Here is a 17,389-nt window from a genome sequence, read left to right on the forward strand (position 1 = left end):
CCCTCCCCATTTATAACAAGAGAAGGCCAACCGGCGTCTCCCACGATCGCAGGTAGTGATGGTTTTCCTCGCATGTCGCAGGGACTTGACAGGTCGTGCAGTCGTCGAGGCAGCATGGGGAAGCGGAGACGCCCACGTCCAATCAGCCGCCATGCGTTAACCGAGGCCACATGCTTTTGGGGCCTGCGGTGCTTCGACCTTGACCATTGGCTTCGCCACGAAGCCAAGCCCGCACGCACCTTGGGCCCGGGGGCTACTGTCGGTGTTCTGGGAACGGGGGTCCCTAGACTTGCCTGCCTGCGGCCATGGGCATGACAAAGCCAACAGACCGTACGACCCATCTTCACCAACAAAGCATCCAAGACCCTCGCGAGGCGGACGACGCAAGACCTCCTCCCGAGCGGCCTAGTCAGGTAGGCTCGTGAGGAGCGGAGATATCAAGGCGAGACGAACCTCACGAGTCTCTCGTGACGTGAGCCATGACGATCGACACCAGGCGGGCGCCAGGCGGGCGCCAGTGCATGTAGCGTCCTTGTTTCCCCTTTGGTGCAAAGGAGGCAAGCGCAGCCGCGGAGTACCGAGGCCTCAGGCAAAGGTTGCCATTTTGGTGCAACAAGACCAAGACCATGGACTGCAAGACGGAGGTCATCATGGAGCCCAAGATGGCGTCACCAGAAGAGCTTTGTGCAGGCGAAGACTACTTTTGTCAGGATAACTGGTACTAGCTGTCTCCCTTCAAATTAGCCCGCCATTGTTGGCTCCCTTCCCGCTCGATATTTGGGAAGAGGACCAGGGCCTCTATAAATAGGACTAGCCACCATAAAGAAAGGGGGAGGAAGGGAGAGAAATAGAGAGATCGGATATTAGCTTAAGAGACACACCACAAGTTCATACGCACAAGAACACCTCAACCTCAGGAGGCTGTTCTTCCCTTGTATTGTTCATCATCAACCCAAGAGGCAATCCACCACCACCACACTGGAGTAGGGTATTACACCACAACGGTGGCCCGAACCAGTATAAAACCCGTGTCTTTCTGTTTTGCGAGTTCGTCGAGTTCGTCCATAAGATCTTAGCGCGCTTGAGGCTAGATCGGTGGGAGGGAAAGACTTCGTGCGCACCCTAGTGTTCGAACCTTAAGGGTTTTCTAGAACCCCACATCCGACAGCTAGGTTAAAACCAGAACTTTCCAAGAAGACGATCTGGTGCTCCGGCTTATCCAGGATCAGACTGATATGCACAAGTTATCCCCACCTTGGGAAGGACCCATTGTGGTCAGCAAGAATCTGAACAATGGTTCATCTTACCTTATCGATGTTCAAGACCACAAGGGCTCACGCACGTCGGAGGAAGAGACCCGTCGGCCGTGGAATATTGCTCATCTTCGGCCTTACAACACTTGAGCCACTGGCTCTTCTGATGTACATATTTTTGACAATGTATATATTATGATCAATATAATAAACCGGCATCTCTGCTAAAGGAGGGCCTCTGTTGCTTTTTCTTTTAAATAATGAGTTTTTGGTCACTTGGGGGCTTTTTCTTTATAGAGCGAAGTTGGGATTACCCTTTGATTCGGCTTATTGGCCACACACAAGAAAAAAAACTTGGGGGCTTGCTACCCAAGTTAAAGGGACCAAAGAGAGTCTGTTGCAAAAGCACAACCACTACAAAAAAAGACACATCCGTGACATTTTGGGCCGAACGAAATTTTTTCTGTCATACTTATGACACTTCTATGACGATAATTGTGACAAAACCCGGTATCATCATAGATGTGGTGGGCTCCTACTTCTATGACAAAAAATCATGACAGAAAATGGGCTTTTCGTCCTGGGCAGGCCAGAGCCGCAGCTGCATGACATTCTTTGGGCCGTCCATGACCGAAAAAACCATGGTAGAAGCGAGGGCTAGGAAAATATCGGGGTGTTCCCGGTTACTACGGTGGGTGGTCGGGCCGAGCGATGCACGTTTCTCTCATACACGCACGCACGTGCGTGTGAGGCGTTGGGCTCTAACTGAACCCGAGCGAGGCGTTCGCCTACTGAACACGAGCGATTGCACTGCAGGCTACGCGTTACTGAACCCGAGCGATCGATCGATGGCTGTTAACTAAACCCGATCGAGTGATTCCTTCGCTACTGCTGCTAACTAAAGCCGATCGATGATGCCTCTGGATGAACAATGAGCATTGCTGGGGGGTTTGGATGAACAGTTCCCGGTGGGGGTGGATGAACAGGACCCCATGGTGTTGTCTCTGGATGAATAGGACCCCGAACGATCGAGCCAGTTGGGGCTGGATGAACAGGACCCCGTGGAGGGCTGGATGAACAATAGACGGTGGAGGGCTGGATGAACAGTAGCCCGTGCGGGGGTGGTTGAACAGGAGCTCGTTGAGAGGGCTGGTTGAACAGTAGTCGGTGGAGTAGCGCGTGGTGGAGGCTGGATGAACAGAAGCCCGTGGATGAACATGAGCACGTGGATGAACAGTCGCAGGTGGAGGCTGGAGGAGGTCGACGATGGATGAACAGTAGCCTGTGGAGGCTGGAGGGGGTCGACGGTGGAGATGAACAGTATCCCGTGGAGTCCCGTTTTGTAGTACGCCACACCCCTCCCGATGAACAGGACCCCCGTTTCGACCGTAGCGCTCCAACACAAGTCCGTTTCCTCCGTTTTGCGGTATGCCACACCCCTCCCGATGAACAGGACCCCTGTTTCAACCGTAGGAGGTCTGTTTCCTCTATTTTGCAGTACGCCAGACCCCTCCCGATAAACAGGATCTTGTTTCGACCGTGGCTGGTCGAACACAAGGCCGTTTCCTCCATTTTGTGGTACGCTAGGCCTCGTTTCCATCGGTTGTTCCATTTACAACCAGCCACGGGAGGCCATTTCCTCCGTTCTGCGGTACGCCAGGCCTCGTTTACAGCCGGCCACGAGAGGCAGGAGCACGAGGCACGACTGGCGCTGGTCTGGGAGGCTGGAGCAAGAAGACCAGAGGTTGAAGAAGCACTACGGTCGTTGGATGGACATTGTACGGTCACTGGAGCTAGAATCATGCATATTGACTAAGTTGACAAAGCCCTCCGTCCCCGTCAACTTAGTTGGCCCACAAGTGAGCCCCCCACTATACTGGGTCCCAGCTGGCAAGGGGAGTATTCATTTTTTGTGCGTAATAAGGAGGCACTTCCTTGCGTGCAAAGATATAGCTGGTGGGTCCGAGCTGTCAGCGGCGGTAATGTTTTTTTGCGAAATATAGAGGCCCTTTCGGTGGGTCCCAGATGTCAGGTGGAGGAATCATTATTTTGCACGTAATAAGGAGGCATTTCCTTGTGTGTGGCCGTGGACCCAGCTATCAGCCTCTCCACGTATAGTCCACTTCAGATGCATGTCGGTCATTGACCATGTTGACCAGGCCGCACTGAGAGCACCAGGGCGGTGGACGACGGCGAGGCCTAGGAAGGGAACGACACCGAGCCAGGCAAGACTCGGCAGTTGTTTCCCACGGGGAGGGGAGTACGACTGTACGAGGGTTTACTGGTTCGTCTATCGTCGCCGGAGAATAACAGCAGGTGTGGGTGAGTAGAGGGATGGCTAGGCCAGCGATGGGAGTACGGTGGGGCGGTGAGTCCTGCGCGGCAGCACAGCCGACCACGGGAGGCGGGAGCAGGCGGTCCCACCGGCGCTGGATTTGGCGGCTGGAGCAAGAAGATCAGAGATTGAAGAAACATGACGGCCGTTGGATTGACATCCAACGGTTACGTCTACTAGAATCGTTTGTTGACGTATATAATAACTAAAAAAATCTTGCATACACGTCAACTTAATAGGCCCACAAGTCAGACCATTCCCTCTTTTTTAATAACATTTATATAGCTCATTACGACTTCTTATGCAATTTATTGCAGTCCGTGTTTTTGGTTGGCCAAGGCCAATTTCGCATATTTTTGTGGGTTCCAAACTATTTTTACTATTTTTAATACCGAAATGTCGAGCCAGATTTAAAGTGCTTTGAAGATATATTTAAATTAGGTTAATGCCCGGTGAAATAATAATCTGAAAATGTGAAAAAAAATCAGAAATTATAAAGTAATTACCAATTTGTCATCTATTTTTATATTTACAACCCATTTCATATTACTTTCAAGATTTGCAGGCGTCTTGAAAGAGTTGCAACCCATCAGGGCGTAGAAAAATAAGTAGGCCCGGATTGGGTATTCTTCAGAAAAAATAAACTGGGCTCATTTTCGCAAAGAAAAAATAGCTGGGCTGGTCACATGGTGAACATAAAATATAAGCCTGGGCTAGACGGGCCACAGCCCACTTCAAACCCTACTCCGTCTCAACAATAACAAAAAAATACTGCTCGAGCAGCTACGTCCCAGGTGTCAGCCGATATTGTGTTGTTCTCTTGTCTATTGACTATATACGCTCACAATGTCATGGGTCCCAGATGTCAGGAAAACACTAGGAGGAATTATTTTATTTCCATACGCTGACATGGTGGGCCCCTACTGTCATCCTCTCCACGTACTTCTGTCGATTCCTGTTGTTTGTTGACCATGTTGACAACACGAGAGGGCGGCGCCGCGCGCGAGCGCCCCAAAGCGCGCGGAGGACGACGGCGAGGCCTCGAACATCGGCGTTAACGATTTAGGAGACGGTGGGGCAGCGATGCGTGCGCTGAGGCGCAGCTAGCCACGGGAGGCGGAAGCAGGCGGCCCCGCCGGTGCTGGTTTGGTTTTGGCGGCTGGAGGAAGATAGGACTGAAGAAACACGACAAACTGTAAAAGCAGCAGGAGTACTTAACAACCTTAACAGAAACCAGTAGGGGCACTTAACAACCATAGCTGAAAGCAGTATGAGTACTTATACAGGTTCAACTGTACAAAGCACGCCTCGAAAAGTGCTACTTTGCCTACAGTTAACCAAGGGTGAGGCCGCCAAGCCCCAGGACAAGGCCCAGGCGCCACCCCGCGCATCCACAACCTTCTGAAAGCGGCTTCATCTCGCAATGTGGTCAATAAACAGGATATTCGCTTTAGAGCCATGGAAAAGCATGAACATAATCTTCTATCCTATTCTCCAAGATGGATGGGCCTTCATTATTTGAGACCACCCATGAATAAGTATCTTTTCACCTACAAGGGGAATGAAGTAGGTCGACATAAACATCATGTTGTGACCAAGCGCAAGTCTGACACGACCATGGTCAGGCATCTGTATAGGAACAATAGAACTGGGCAGTTTCCGTTTCAAGAAGATCACAGCTGTAAAACTATGTATAAGCAATAGTTTATGAACAACATATATAACAGAAAATAGCTCGTACCATAAGTTTATCGACATAGTTGGACCTATTCAACGAGTGCAGCAGTGGCACACATATCCCATGTGGCCTTCGACCATTGAAACGCCCCACAAGGACCTCAAGACGATCAATAAAGTGTAGGAACTTGTGGATGTCGTCCCAATCAACTTCAGTGCCATCAGTAACAGCTGAGTTGTTACAGAATAACAAACGAGCAGCCTGCTTAACTCTGAAAAAACCTACACATGCCACCAATTATAAGAAAATATTAGTTAGAAGTAGCATCTTCATGAGAGATTCGTTGCTACTTCTAAAGTTAAATTGTGATTAATTATACAGAATAGGTGGATTAAGAAGTAATCGAGGCAACAAGCAAGAACCATATACAAAACTAACATGGATGAACAATTGGAACGACGTTGGGCTGGAAGATCACAGTGAAGATGAGACCAGGTTCTGCTATTTCCATCAACATTCGTGCGCCAACTTTCAGTCCGTAACACTTGAGAAAGTTTATCCAAGTTTGGCCATAAAAAAGTAGCGATCTTCTTGGTTCATGAACCCAACTCGGAACTTATATCCATGGCTTGTCTTCACTGTGACCATTAAACTGGTGTATTCAGTTATGGCAAGGCCGGGCATCTTGAGTACATGTGTTCTGGCAGAGCAAATAATGCACTGCAGGAAAAATAATATGAGAACACAATGTATTCCCTATCCAAATCTAGAAATAACTTCCTCCTTCACGTCAATGTTGACCATCGTACTGTTAGTACCTTTTATCCAAATATAGTAATCCAAATTTCCAAATTAGTCCACAGCATGTTCAAAAAAACCCCACCCTCCCAGATAGAAAAGAGGATTCTAGGAACATATTGTGTGCGTTTAAAATACCGTGTTAGGATGAGAAGGAACAAGTGTGGCGTCTCACCGAGGGCGCAGAAACCTATAGGGTCCTTGCACTTTGGGCACTACAAATGAAACACACTAGATTCAGTAGGAAGAAAAATGCATCAACGGCGGCGGCTGCCATCCTAGGATTACCCGCGGCCAAGGGTCTTGGATTTATCGGGGATGGATGAAGAATTCATACCTGGTTCTCCATGAGAAAACCCTATGCAATCGCCGAGAGGGGGTTTTCTCTGAACAAGCAGACGAGGGAGAAGGGGATTCAGGCCCAGTGAAATATTGCCGATTCGTCCATCCAGCTTACTGCTAAAGCTGGAAAGGGGGGTTTGTGATTTGACGGCTCATTGGGCATTACTACGGCGCTACGACCGGGGTGTGTCTACTGTGCAGTTGTGCACTCTAATTTGTGCATATGGCACGTGGACCCCGTTGTCAGATGCCCCACATATCAGCGAAAGGAAGTAGAAAGACAGGAGTAACTAGTTACACATAAATATATTTTTGACAGAGAGATACTCCCTCTGTAAAGAAATATACAAATCTTTTATATCACAACTTTATACATAAGAAAAATCAAGGGGAATATATATGACATATATAATTATAAAAAACAAAGTTGTTTTTAACATAGTATAGACGAGTTGGTGATGATGGTGTTCCTGCCATCCTGCAATATATGCCGTACGATTTATATCTAACGGATAGGAAGGAAACTATGGCAATTTTGCAAAAAGGTACCCACACACCTCTCCACATTTGCAAATAAGGCCTTCCCTCGTTCATCATTTTCTCTCACAAGATAAAATACTCATACAAATGCATCTTGATGTTACGTGCAATGCACGGGCAATATGGGGGTTCAGCAGAGAATATAATACTCAAACAGGCTCACGGTTCTGGACTTTGGGCCGCAGGCCCACCCTGTATGTTTGGGGGGCCAGGTGTTCTACCTCAGCGCTTTTCATATTGCAAGCGGTCGGTACGGCGCTGGTTTTAGATGCTGTCGCAAGGCGAATACACAAAATTGAATAAAGCACAACAGCTGTTGGAATGAAATCGAATGACAGTTCCTAACCAGCAATGAGAGTTGTAATTCTATCAACGATATACCATGTGATAAATAATACTGTCGTATTACTTATACACACAGGACACCTGTTTCACCATGCCATATTATTACATCAAAATCTCTCAGAGGATAGATCAGTTCGGTAGTTGCGTGCTGCTACTGAAGAATTTCAAAGTTGATTTGGACCAGCTCTCCTTGCCGAGAAAGTTTGATTTTGAGATCATCCCCTACCGCAAGATATGATTTAGATTTGAACCTTGACCATCCTTTTGGCATCAATCCTCATGCGACCATCCTTTGTACTTACGGTATATTGAGCAGGTTCATTCACACCAAGGTTGCGCATGGTAAGAGAGACTTGGCCGATGTTGCCCGGATTGTTGAACGACTCCCTCGTTGCTCTAGGAATTCTCTGTTTGCAAACAAGAATACATACCCAAACAGTTAGATCAACACAGTGAATCATGCGAAACAACATGGAAAGAAAAAAGAACGAAGCACTTGGGCGGCCAATGCTTAACAAGAAGGTGGACATGTCGGTTTTTGTAAGGACTTTGGTATATGAAGTGCGAACTGCAGCCTAGTCTGTTGCCGGTGCAACTGCTCATTCAGTTGCCGTTGCATGGGCCAGAGCAGATGCAACTGCAAGTGTTGGTGCAGGTGCTGAAGCCGCTGCTGTTGCCGGAGATGGTACTCCTTGTAGAGCTGGTGCCGGTGTCGAAGCAGGTGCCGGTGTCGATGCCCGATCCTCCGGTAGATCAGCCTAATCCGCTGACGCGGTCGGTGCCCAAACCTCAGCTGGATCAGACTGAGCTGCTGTTGCTGTCAGTTCTAGAGCAACTACCGGTGCTTGATCCGTTGCTGAAGGTGGTACCGATGTGCGAGACAGCGGCGATCATGTCTGGTCTGCTATGATCAGCTTTCTAACTTGACTAGGCTCCGTGACCGTGATCCGTTTTATTCTTCATTTCTTTGAAACGTGAGAAGGACTAATTGTGGCGTTTTTGTTAAACCAAACTACAGTTCATCATAGGGATTTAGCTTGTACTCAGACAACAGACTGATCCAATTTTTTCCAGTAATATAAGTGATGGACAGTGCCTTCGTTACTGACACGACATAAGAAGTGAAACCTGCAAAAATAGCCATCACAAAGCAAACCAAATGGTTTATTCTGTGATGAATGTCACATGGCAAAACCTGCATCATAAAATTGTAGGAAAAGAAAGAAAACATGACATTAAATCAATAAGATTTAGACAGTAAATCAATAAGATTTACTTGATGTGACACGAGTGAATCCTTACCAGGAAATCACTATGTTGAAGTACTAAACAGAAGATTGATCGTCCAACTACGGGTGGCATGCAGGGGCCCCGCCTACTCCCACAAGCATGACAGTCCAAAGGTCGTGACAAATTGTATGGACCGAACATCCATGGGACTGGAAATCCTGGTGGGTGCGATAAACCCCGCAATGCATACAGATATTGGAGTGTAACCATAATCGATAAACCGTCCTCACAAAAAAGATGATCTGGATACTTCAAAGTATACAGACTAAATTGAGTGGACAGACATTAACATAGACCATTCTCAGGACTGACCACACAGCAAAAGCGGCAATACTAATAAGCAATACAGGGTTCACAAACACAAATCAAGTACTAAACAATAGTACTTACTACAGACAAGCAAAGTTGCACTAATTAAACTCTGCAGATTATTTCTTGCCACTGACCTACGGGATGAACCCCGCATAATTGACTAGGCCATGGACTTCGTGAGAGATGTCTACATGCACCATCACCATCTCGTCAACCTTGGAGAACCTAACAGAGTGGTCTTTCCACTCATAAACATGATGATGAAGACAAGCCGCATCAGATTTGTTGGGAAGCTTTACAAGAATCACACCCTCCATAATCGAAGGCATAGCTAGGAAATTGTTGTGGTCAAGTACAACCTCGAGAACACACGTGACAACAATGCTACAGGAAAACACTAGTTCAGGACACGTGGTGACAAGGACACAACAGCTGGATAGTTTAGCAGTAGAACTCATCATCAGGTCTTCCAGTTCACACGGCATGACTTTGAGAACTTCATCTCCACCCCGGACCAGGTTCTAATTCAAACAGAAACCATATTTTATTACTACCTCCGTTCATAAATATAAGATGATTTTCGATATTATATTCCATATATGACTACATATACGCACAGAAATGAGTGAACAAAGACACTAGAACATGTCTTCAAAGGCATGAGAGCAGAGGGATTACTTGCAATATCCATAACACAAGTTACTGAGGCAAATATACCCTCTTAAAAGGTAGCATTGATGTTCATAAAGTACTCCCTCCGTCCCAAAATTCTTGTCTTAGATTTGTCTAGATACGGATGTATCAAGTCACATTTTAGTATTATATACATCCATATCTAGACAAATCTAAGACAAGAAATTTGGGACAGAGGGAGTAGTTGAAAGTAATCTATAAGAAATCAGTGTCAACCTCTCGCATGTTTTGGTCAAAAGAGGAATTTAGAACCATCATTTGGCACACAAAAATCATATGCAAGATCACCCAGAAAGTTGTACTACTAGTACTAGTACTGCGTGTTAGATGAAAAAACACGATCAAGATAGAGAAAAAGATCGTCAAGAAGAGATATTACCTGGACTTGCTTAATGAGGAATCTTGGGGAGGGGGGCTTGGACAGGGCGATGGCTTTGAGCTTGTCTGCGGTAGTCTCAGTGGGGTGCTTGCGCTTCTTCGTACCATGAGCCTCAGCGGTTTTCACCAGAGCCATAGACATCACTTTGGCCGGTGCTCCAGCATCCATCAAGAAACTGTCGAATAGAATTAAAAGAAAAGAAACCATAATCACAAACCCAAAAGAAGAACAGAGTCAGAGTTGTAGGATCAGTCTCGGGGTTGCAAGGCCGGGCCTTGGCCAGAATCAACACCATTGATGCGCTCACCTTTCCTTCTTTGGGAGAGAAGAACAATGGCAGAAGCAGGTCGGGGTTTTCTTGAAGAAATGAGGAACAAGATGAGGGAGAAGCGAGTTGGGTAGAGAGGAAGCTGAGAGAGAAGAGTGAAATGATGGTTCCTTCGTCCATCCAACTTACTGCTGGAAAGGAGGGGGTTTGTGATTTGACGGCTCATTGGGCATTACTGCGGTGCTTCGATCGGGGTAGTCTACCGTCACTCTACTACGGAGTAATTTAGTGCATGGTTGGTGGACCCGATGCTGGCTATCCCACACGTCGGTGAAAGTGAGTAATTTAGTGCATGGCTGGAGGAGGATCCGCACGGTAGAGCGTGTCCACTGTTTTTCTGAAGAAAAAATTGATTACAGCAAGTGTTTCCACTCTTACGATGGAGGAATGCGAAACACGGCAGCCACTTGAATGTACACAGTGCTCCTACTACTAGGCATGTGCAATGGTTCATACGTCAGTACTACATAATCTTGTTGCTAGTGTAGTAAGATATGACGACAACAAATGACGTTGTGCGCATGTCAACTATATGGACAGTAATGTAGTAACATAGTACCGCTTTTTCGACTATCCGGTCGAGAATGAATGGTGAGATCAATGTTAACAGAACTAGGTCTACAGCGCACGGATAATACGGTGCTACAATACTCCACGAAACATGAACCATATGAAGCACGAATAGTGTTAGGCAGGGTGTATGAAGGGTGCACGGGATGGGAGCAAAAGTTCCCTTCTCGACCCACTTTTGGGTGTTTGGCAGAGTGCATGAAGGGTGCATGAGTCCACACTAGTAGGTTAACACAAATACACGAAGAGGAAACAACTATATTGAGATGAGAATGCAACCAAACACAACCACACGCTTTGTGCTATAGTGACTGATCTGCACCGTCTGAGTTTGATCCAACGGTCATGTTGCGCCGAGACATGGACATGCCCATCCAGAGGGCGCCTAAACACCACCGAAGTCCCTCTGCTTCTCGAGGCACATGACGTTGGTGATGCAGGGGGCAAAACGGCTGAAAGGCAATGCAATCTATGGGAAGGCGGAGGGAGCTAGCCGAGGAGCGGGGAATCTTTTGGTTTTCACCATGGAAAAACACCAGTCGACGACTTCTCACATCAGGAAGCAGTGGGTTTTACAGGCAGAGTCATCGTGACTAATTGTTGTCGCACCTGCTCCCGTCAATCAAAAAATTAAAAATCCTTCCGCGCCTGCTCCCGTCAATCAAAAAATTAAAAATCCTGCCGCACCCAAACACTAGAGCAACGTCGTGGTGGATATTTAAATTTACTTGCCGGCAAGTAGATAAAAAAGGGGTGAAAAAACAAATGTGGCGGTGGCCTAGCTAATCGTTCGAACTAGCCCAACTAGCTAGCCACCGTGCTTCACTGATGTACTCGGCGGGAAAGGTGGTCTTTCGTGATTTGATGACTCATTTACTTGCTTCAGCGAAAACGCGCGGTAGGGCATCCCACATAGGAAGAATATATGCATGCACCACCCGGGAGGACCCCGAAACCACGCGGTAGGGTGTGCCATGTCTCGGCATGGAGGAAAAATGTGCGTGTAAAAATATACTGTATCAGACGTAATACCTATGGTTTGACCTCGTGACCCAGCCAGCCGGTCGAAAACACCCCACTAGCCACACAGCTTCATTATGCTAACATGGCACGGAGGATAGGTGTGGTTAGCTCCGTCTCGACCAGCCACAGCGTCTCTTGTTCTAGGTGATTTTTCTATTTTCCAAGCTTTTTTTAGTTGTAATAACACCACGGCAAGCTAGTGCCGGTCTTCGTGTGTGCCCGTGCAAAGGTTAGACGATGGAGAGAAGAGAGAGATCGCAGACCTGAGACCCACCAGTAAGTGAGTCAACGGTCATGCACGTGTTGACGAGGCACTCCCTCTACTCTACTCAACGTAATACTGTATAAAATCAAGTTATGGGACAAAGCCAACAACTGTTGTTGTTTCAGGCTATCGACTTACGCTTTGTAGTCCAGGTTGCCAGTTCGAATCTCGTCTTTCAGATTTGTTAGTTTTAGGTCCAAATCTGATTAATGACAAGTGGGACCCCGTGTGTTGTTCCGATATTTCAGTGTAGGATGTTTTTTTTGAACAAACACTTTGTGCGGTTAGACAAGTAACGACACGAGTTACACATATTTTGCAAGTTTACGAACAAAAATGACTGCGGCATAGAATATCACATCCACCCCGCAGCTTAGATGCTATGGTGATACGAGTTTTTACACCGTTGGAAGTGAGATCCAATGGCTTGGGAGTAGTCTTTGTAATTATGCACAATTTCCAAACTCTCCAAAGGTTTTTTTTTGAAAATAAAACATTCAGGCCTCATGTGTGCCGCTGCATCTTGGATCCAACAGCTCCCCGTTTCTTGTATTAGGTGCTCCCCGTAGCTTAATTACCCGCTACGGTGATATGAGCATCTAGGTCGTATGATCAGTGATCGGATGGGACATGTGTAGTACTTGTACTTTCTGCATAATTCCCAAACCCTCTCAGCCGTATATTGCTAAAACATTCAAACCTCCTATTGTGGGTTGTTAGATCTCCCTGAACTCGTATCACCATAGAATCTGCGGTGCGGCAGCACCTCATATTCTCCCGTGCTAGAAAACAAAAGGTGCTCTCGCAGCTTGGATGCTACGGTGATACAAGCTTCGAGGTTGTTTGATCTGAGATCCAATGGCATCTGAGTAGTCTTTGTGCTTGTAAGCAGTGGCCGAGCTCTTTGGGAGCTTTTCTGCAAAAAACCATTCGAACCACGGACGAGGTGTTGGGTAACAAATCCAACGGCTCCGAAGATCTTGTATCACCAAAGCATCTAAGGTGTGGTAGCACATGATATTCTTACATATAGGAGAATATGATGTCCTCCTTCATCTTAGATGCTACGGTGATACGAGCTTCGAAGTTATTGGATATGGGATCCAAGGGCATCTGAGTAGTTTTTGTACAAATTGAGTGCAATTCTCAAACTCATCAAGGTTTCCTGTAAAAATATTAAGACATCATGTGAGCTGCTATATCTCAGATCTACAAGCTCCAAGCAACTCGTATTGGCATATAGCATCTAAGGTATGGGGGCACATGATATTCTCCTGGGGAGGAGGGGTGGGGTGCACAACCAATCGGTGGTTGGGAGGGTGGAGACAAATATAATATAAACAACCCTAAACAGAGCTTCACAATTTTATCTAAGGTCGAGGGGTTGACCCCCGACAATCATAGCTCCGCCTAATTAAACACAACATTTGCATGTACTGTAGTACTAGACTTAATATTCATGTTTCAGTTTCATGTTCATTTTAAATATTGAATTGAGGACCATGCATGTCTTATATTTTACTCCCTTCGTTCCTAATATTAGTCTTTTTAGAGATTTCAAATGGACTGGCACATTCGGATGTATATAGACATATTTTAGAGTGTAGATTCACTCATTTTGCTCCGTATGTAGTCACTTGTTGAAATCTCTAAAAGACTAATATTTAGGAACATAAGGACAATTTTTGAATTCGTGTCATACATGCATGGTTTGGAAAAATAGATGCACTATACTTATTGGATTGTTGTTGTGTTCGTGTGTGTGTGTGTGTGTGGTCATATGCTTGATACATACAAAGTTTTCTCATCCATATTGTTCATCTTTTAAATTTGAATTTGCATTGAAAAACTTACTAGGGATACCATAAAATGTGAAATCCATGTTGAGATCACTATATCACAAACTTACTCTAATTCAACAACTCATCATAAATCAATTACCACGTTGAGATTAGTATTTGCAAGGAAAATACGGGCATTGTAATACACATAGATTCGTTCGGCAATTTAAAAGGTTCCTTTCGTATTCTTGAATGGTAGGACCCAACAGCGTACCAGCCAGACCTTGGCTCGTGTTGATCCTAAAACCGGGCTCGTGTCCTTTTGGTGGCGTGCGTGGTACGCACATTAGGCAACCCCAACCAACTGAGCCTCCGTGTTTCGAGTCGAAATATCTGGCGGCCAGAATTCCAGCCCTAGGAAATTCCCCTCATGTCCCCGGTCCATAATGACTACCAATGAACAACGGAGGGATGCTTTAGTAACTAGATAACGTTACCTACCGTGCCGAGCACGGTTCAATTCCCTCGGTCTCCGCTCGCCAAGGTCACACGTCAACTGCATTGCCTAGTACTACTACTACTACACCAGGATGAGCACAGAATTGAGCCCGTTTGTTCGTGCCTAGTACTTGAGTTAATATATCACGCAATCAACTGGTACGGAGGGATTATCCTTTTACTATGCATATATAACTTGTCTGAAGTCTAACTAAGCAAAATGTTTGACCAAATCCTTTCTTAAGAAATACAACAGGACAGATGTATGGCTTGAAAAATTACTGCATGATGCAGGTTATGATATTGTTTCGAATCCTGGGTCTTAAATTCTTGAAACTGAGCATGGTCACATGATATGGCACAAATATTACTTCATAATTTTTTTTCAATTTGAGACGCTGCTTATGACAAGTTGCACAAATGAAGAGCCAAGGTATTTTGGAACAAAGACATGTCATGTTAAGGCGAACGTTTTTACTATTGAAACTGTAGGCGTTTACGTGCCGCCACAAGTCCCGCTTCTCATCGGCAGGTGTCGTCCGAGCAAGCGTGTGAGTCGACGTGAGGCGTGCGAGTAGACCGCTGCGCCGGCTGACAGGGAGGCGTGCGAGTAGACTGGTGTGCAGGCTCACCAGGAGGCGAGCCCTTTGACCAGGCTCCGCCGCCCACCTTCGTCCCAACTGCTCCCACTTTTAATGTCGCCGGCGCCGCAGTTTAAAATCAACCCCGCACTACCCGGTATCTCTACAAACTTCTCTCTTCCTCTTCGATTCTCCTGTCGTCTACCTCCAACCAGCCTGACCTAAACATACGCCATGCCACATCACGATGGTCTGCCCTTAGTCTTCCAGTTTCCTGAGGAAGACACCCAGCCGGATTCTCAAGAACATAAGGCGCTTTGGGACGAGCTTGAACTAGCCTTGCGGGAAGACGCCACACCTGTCCCCGCTCCCGTTTCGGCTCCCGTCTCCCCGACTGCGCCAGCGCCCATCCCCGTGACATTGATGGGCTGGGAGCCGCACATTGTCATCGAGCTTGATGCCACGGGGTTCCACGAGGTCCCCGCCGACTTTCACGTGCCCGTGCACCTACCAGCACATGCGCCTGCGTGTGCACTGACGTGCACGCCCGTGCTGGTGCCCGTGCACCTGCCAGCGCATGCGCCTGCGCGTGCACTGACGTGCGCGCCCATGCTGGTGCCCGTGCACATGAATGTCTCCGCCGCGCCGTTGACAACGCCTGTCCCCGCGCGGGTGCCAGTGCCCCCCTCAGCGCCATGGATGGCCGCCCTCGACCGCTTCCTTGCACCAACGCCAGTCGCCACCTCCCGCCAGTTGACTCGCTCCAAACTCCAGAACATTTTGGCCTTCCTTGAAGCTAGGCCAATGTCCAGTAGTATGCCAACAACGGTGCAAGGTGCCGCCGTCGCTGTCGGTCAGTGGCCCGACGACACAGAGCACGGCAGAGGAGCCGCTTCCCACCGCAAGACGCCCCCGCTGCCGCCGTGTAATTTAAATTTGCCATGAAAAAACGTTCGGGTTGCCATGCTTAAAATCGGAATGTTTATCATTTCCATTTATTTTAGATCGATCGTCGTATAATTTAAAGTCAGAGTCAGACTGAGCAAAATCCATGGTTTGATCGATTGAATGTTCTGCTAGAGCTGTATCAAATTAAATATAAAACGTCATCAAGCCACATGTATTTCTTGTCATCCAATGACCTAGACTGCTTCAATGTCGAGCGCTCAACACATTTAGCGTGCAGTTAATTTCATGCCAAAATAGTGCTAATGACATAATAACACGCAAATAATATCCTACTTAATATCCGCATGCACTTAATATACTTCCAAATTAACATGCATTGCACGTACACACTGACTAGTGCTGCTAGTACGTGAAACCGGTGCCGTAACTTGTGAACGCGTCCAGATATGGTCAACGGCAACATCGCCCGCGAGTTCTTCGTGTTTGCCCATGCGTCTAAACGCAGAAGGGGAGGAGAGAGAGAGCACACATGGAACCCACCAGTAAGTGAAGGCGAATAGTACTAAAAATAATATTACATGTTATCCATTAAATAGGCTGTGGTAATATAAAACATTATGTGAACAAAGGGAGGTACAACAAACATTGTTGTTCTATGTATGTTGCCTATTGACGTGCGGCTTGAAGGCCCTGGTCGCATATGTTCGATCCTTGTCCTTTATTTTTTAATTTGTATATGGGTCCAAATTTGTTTCATGACATGTGGGCCCCTCGGTGTGTAGTTTATAGCACTTTAATTTGTGGGTCGAAATTTGTTCCATTTCAAGTGGACTATCGATGTGTAGTTTTGTAGCTTATTTATTATAATTAAAGAGAACAACAGAGTTTTTTGCAATAATACAATGGTGCGACGTTGAAGGCGAGAAAGGACATGCGAGAGAGCGATGACCAAGCTAGAGGGAAATCAACTAGGGGAGTTGCGGGGGTTGCAACGGTGTTTGGAGTAGTTGTGGGCCGAATGCTACGAAAATATAATCTAAACCGTCCGGAATAAATGCCTACACAAATTAATCCAAGGTTGGAGTGCCCCTCGCAATGTAAATAGCTCCGGTTTTGTGAGGGATGGAGAGGTAGCTTCAATGTGTGGAAGATACAACGTGAGAAAGTGAGGTCAATCGAGAGACATATAGATAGAGAGACAAAGTGAGTGTGGTCCGACATTCATTGAACATATATATATATGCTCTGGAGATATATTGTCTGATTGAGCTTTTGGCAAGGGTGAGGGCTGTAAGATAGAGCTTGAGAGATGATCCAGTCACAGACGTGTAGATATATTTTGTGTGTGGGAGGAAGCAAGGTCAATCGATCACATAGGGTCATCGTGCGATCGAAAGAGTGAGACAGGTTGGAGAGAGTGACCTAGATAGACAATGTGCATGAGAGAGTATACAATGTGAATAGGTCGA

The sequence above is a fragment of the Triticum aestivum genome, chromosome 2A (assembly GCF_018294505.1).
Source record: "Triticum aestivum cultivar Chinese Spring chromosome 2A, IWGSC CS RefSeq v2.1, whole genome shotgun sequence".
NCBI classification, from domain to species: Eukaryota; Viridiplantae; Streptophyta; class Magnoliopsida; order Poales; family Poaceae; genus Triticum; species Triticum aestivum.